General features: G+C 37.8%; 1 protein-coding gene across 6 annotated transcripts in view; it reads left to right on the top strand.

Annotated features, from left to right (window-relative positions):
- Znf329 (zinc finger protein 329) overlaps positions 1-5,031 on the top strand; it is a 14,808-nt gene that overhangs the window by 1,978 nt on the left and 7,799 nt on the right. The window lies entirely within an intron of this gene.

The raw sequence follows: 5,031 nt of genomic DNA, 5'->3' as shown, positions 1-5,031 counted from the left end.
TTTTTTAGATTTATTTATTATATGTAAGTACACTGTAGCTGTCCTCAGACACTCCAGAAGAGGGCGCCAGATCTCCTTACGGATGGTTGTGAGCCACCATGTGGTTGCTGGGATTTGAACTCTGGACCTCTGGAAGAGCAGTTGGGTGCTCTTACCCACTGAGCCATCTCACCAGCCCTGATGGATGTTTCTTACAAGACATAGGGTGTTATCTTGTGGGGTGTGCCTTTGTTTAGTTCACTGACAATCCTTTTCTTGCCTTGCAGATAATCACATAAGTAAAACACATAAAGTTGGTAGTGGTCAATTTTTGATCCTGTGGTTAAAGTGCTTGCTGTTATTAGTAAATCCTTCTTGTGGTTGCTACTTTAAATTCCTTGTTACTTTTTTGATTTTTAAATGCCCAGTATTCCTGGTTTTTCCTCTTTTCATATAGTTAGATGTTTCTTTTTCTCTTTCTTTTTTTCTTTTGGTATGTTTTATACCTACAGTATTTTAGAGAAGTTCTTTACCCTGGTAACTTGGATAACTCCTTAGTTCTGTATTTTGCTTTATATCTTTTCTTAGCTCAGTATTTTACCTTAAGACCTCTCTCTCCGTCTCTGCCCCCTGGCACCCTGTGTGTGTGTGTGGTTGGTTTTGAACTAAGCACCTTGTATATGCTAGGCAGTCACTGCCCTTGAGCTACATGATTTTAGCCATTCTAAGGTTTATGGAGAGCCCTGCCCCATAAGTTTTTTCTGCATCTGTTTATAAATATGAATGTGAGAATGCGTGTGAATTAGGAATTAGAATATTTTTCTCATCTGAAAAAGCAGTAAAAGAAATACACACTCTTGTTAGACATGGCGATGGGTGCCTACCATCCCAGAGTTGGGAGATGAGCAGTTTCTACACAAGTTCGGCACAGCCTTGTAACTGTTAATTTTTCTCCTGAACTCTTAATGAATATACCATCAGCTGGTGAGTAGGCAAATAGGTCTGATCCTGGCCAGCACACTTAAATCAACAATAACAAAAACCTGGCTTGTGGGTGTACCATGTAGTTTATCCTCTGAAGGGATATAGTTAAGATTTTTTTCCTTTTTTCTTTTTTTTTCTTGAGACAGGGTCTCACCATTTAACCTTGGCTTGACAGGAACTTGCAGTGTGGACCAGGCTGGCTTGAACTCAGAGATCCATTCATCTCTGCCTCCTGGGTGCTGGGATTTAAGGTCAGCGCCACCATGCCTGTCAAGTTTAGAATTTTTTCATCAATGCCCCCCCAGAAGAAAACTCATTAACTATCACTTTTATATTCTCCATTTCTCTTTGATGTAGCCTTGTTTTGTTTTGTTTTTTCAAGACAGGGTTTCTCTGTGTAGCCCTGGCTGTCCTGGAACTCACTTTGTAGACCAGGCTGGCCTCAGACTCAGAAATCCGCCTGCCTCTGCCTCCCGAGTGCTGGAATTAAAGGCGTGTGCTACCATGCTGGGCTTTTTGTTGTTGTTGTTGCTGTCTGTTTTGGACATTTCGTATACCTAGTTATAGAATCTGTAGTCCTTTGTGTCTGGTTTCTTTCACTTAGAAAACATCTTCAAGACTTATCCATGTTATAGGATGTATATGTATTTTATAGCTTTGTAATACTCTGTTTCTTTTTATACTTTGTAATACTTTATTTCTTCAATGTATTTTCTTGTCTTAGATGTCACAAACAATTTTTCTGTCTTGTAGAATAGCTACATGGATGTGGAAGTGATTATTGCCTCTTAGTGGATGTGGCTTTAATTTACATTTTTCTCATGGCTAGTGATATTGAGCTTTTTTTTTTTTTTTTTTTTTTTTTTTTTTTTTTTTTTTTTTTTTTTTTTTTTTTTTTTTTTTTTTTTTTTTTTTTGGTAAGCTATCAAGTGAGCCTTTACCTAAACCTGACCATCGTTTTGGACTTCTCAGACTCCAGGACTGTGAGGTATAAATTTCTGTAATTGAGATCATGAGACTATTATTTATTTGAATTTAGAAAGCATTCTAAAGTAAGACAAGATCTTTGCTTTGTTCGTTAAAAGAAATGGGTTGTTGTCATACTTTGTCTGCCTGTCTGTCTGTCTATCTTTCTATCCGTCTGTCTGTCTATCAAGCTGGGTAGGTATCAAGTTTGTTTTACATACTGCTTTTGTTTTCATTTTTATTTGCTTTGTATTTGATATTCTCCTGTTGATTGGTTGTTAGCTTGACTGCATTATATCCAGTAGACTAGTCTCTTCTGCTGTTGTCTGACCTTTGTTCAGTATGTTCTTTGGTTAAAGGAATGTTTCACATGTGCTTAGAAAACATTTGGCTTTCATTGTACATGGTTTTTCATCTGGCTTATAAGGCTGGCTACTGAACATTTTTGCTGTTTGTCCCTGTCCAGCAGTTTTTCTGAATGTCCATTTCTGAAAGGAACTAAGCTCTTTGTTTTATTTGTACATATTGATTTCTTCTGATTGTAGATGCCTTTCCTCTGTTTTGGCGTGCATTACTACTGTTGTATCGCACTGTGACCTTATCTGGTCAGCACTGCTTTTCTTTTCAGCATTGGATTGGATGTATCCATTTATCATTTCTTTTTCTTCCTGTTCCCTCCTTTCTCCAGTCCCTCCTCCTTTGAAGAATTGCTTTTGCTTTTTCTGAATTTGTTATTTTTGTAATTTGTTATTTTTTAACTCTCATTTCCAAATCTTGGTTAACCTAGTAAGTTTTCTCTTCAGTACTTCAAAAGAAACGTTCCATAATTCTTGGTTTTCTACTTTGATACTTTGATATTGAGTAATCATGACCAGTCATATTAAACTTCATCTTCACTATTATTGGTCTGTTTTTTTCCTTCCTTTTTCTTTTTTTAAAATTTCATTTTAAGATCATTCAGTAAGGGGTTAGAGAGATGGCTCAGTGGTTGAGAGCACTGGCTTCTCTGCAAGAGGACCTGGGTTCAATTCCCAGTCCTTACATAGTGGCTCACAATCATCTGTAACTCCAGCTCCAGGGATCCCACATGTTCTTCTGGCCTCTGCATGTATGGTCTTTTACAGATATGCATGCAGTACCCATTTATCATTTCTTTTTTTTTTTGCAGTACCCATTTATCATTTCTTTTTTTCATACATGCAGAAAAAAGCACCTATACACATAAAATAAATTAGAAAGCAGGTCATTTCGTAGGTATTGATTATTCACTTGTCCTGATTAAGACAAGTTTCTGAGGTAACCATGATTATATGTTCATGCTGGAAGGGAAAGAAAACAGTTTTATGTTTTATGTTTTAACAGCTGGTACCAAATTATTCAGCCACACGGACTGAATAAACACAGGCTTTAACTATCATATACTGTGTGCCAGCTGAGCTTTAAGTATGTTATCAAACTTGTATTTATTCATTTAATTAGTTTATTTATAGACAAGGGCTTTACTCTAACCTTGGCTGATCCAGGACTTGCTATATAGAGTAGACTAGCCTCATAATTGTGGCGATCCTCCTGCCACTGCCTCTCAAGTGCTGTATATACAGCACTGGTTTGCAATTCTGGATTTCCTTTTCTATTTTACTCATACCACACATCTGGTGTTGAGTTTTTTGTTTGTTTGCCTGCATATTTGGTGGTTTGTGACAGGGTCATGTAGCTTAGGTTGCCTCAAACTTACTGTGTGGCACAGGGTGATTCCTTATTTCCCAGTCATCCAGATTCAGTTTTCCAAGTGCTGGGAGTATAAGCAGAGGCCGCTCCACCCATTTTGTTTTTAGAGTTATAGTTTATGAGTCATATGATGAAGAAGATGGGCAGAAAGATCACTTGATCTCAGGAAGTTTGAGATGAATTTGGGCAACATAGTGAGTTCCTGTCTCAAAAACTAAAACAGAACAAACCCCAAACTAAGCCAAAGGAAAACAAAACACAAAACAACCAGAAGATGTAATTGAATAACTGACAGTATGAGAAGATGGTTGTTTTCAGGATTTCTATTTTTGCATTAGGATAAAATACATTTTTTTTTTCATTTCTGTATGAGTTCTTTGTTGATATTGGGTGATAATCTTTATCAGTATTTGTCTCTACCTTCCACTTGTATATTTTTTTATTGTATTTTGTTTCATTGAAAATTTTAGTGTTGACGTTGAATTTGTTAGTCTGTCTATATGGCTTTTGCTTCTTACGCTCTGTTGCTCAAGGTCTGTCCTATCTATGAAAGCATCTTTTGTACTTTAATCTTTGGTTTTATGTGAAAGACTTTATCATCTTAAAATATATGTTCTGAGTGAAGTGGCTGTTTTTACTTTAAAGAGAGCCAGTTTCTTTTTAATTTTTCCTCACAATGATTGACTGGTTGATTGAGGGCCTGGGCATGTGTGAAGGTCATGGCACATGTGAAGGTCAGAGAACAACTTTGCAGGTTCTTTCCTTTTAATGTGTGTGACCTGGGGATTGAACTCAGGTTGTCAGGTTGGCAAGTGCCTTTACCCACTGAGCCATCTCATTGGACCCCAGTTGTCTTAATATTATAAAGTATAAAGAGTAGGAAAGGTCGTAAGAAAGAGATTAACAATGGCGAAGAGCTCTGGAGCCACTTTCCAAATACTTTTCCTTCTGTATTCTTGGACCTTGCCTTAGACATGATGGAATTCTCACAACAACTGTGCAGGATAGTCTCTAAGGAATTTAGAGCACACACCCAGATCTTCTAGGTTCGCTAGCCTGTGCTGTCTTCTCATCCGAGAAAGCATAACTCTGATCATAGATCTGGGGCAAGAACTCCTTATTCTATGTTTTTGTAGATAACTCTGTGAAGTTGGGGTTGGAAGAATGTGTGTTGACTTCTGATGAGGGGCATTGGTGATGGGGATAAGAAGGCAGTGTCTAGCTGGGCAGTGGTGGCACACACCTTTAATCCCACTTGGGAGGCAAAGGATGGAAGATTTCTGAGTTCGAGGCCACCCTGGTCTACAGAGTGAGTTCCAGGACAGCCAGGGCTACACAGAGAAACCCTGTCTCGAAAAACCAAAACCAAAAAAA

Source organism: Mus caroli, chromosome 7 (genome assembly GCF_900094665.2).
Source record: "Mus caroli chromosome 7, CAROLI_EIJ_v1.1, whole genome shotgun sequence".
Lineage (NCBI taxonomy): Eukaryota > Metazoa > Chordata > Mammalia > Rodentia > Muridae > Mus > Mus caroli.
Note: the sequence above shows the minus strand (reverse complement) of the source record. Positions and strands in the feature narration are given on the sequence as shown.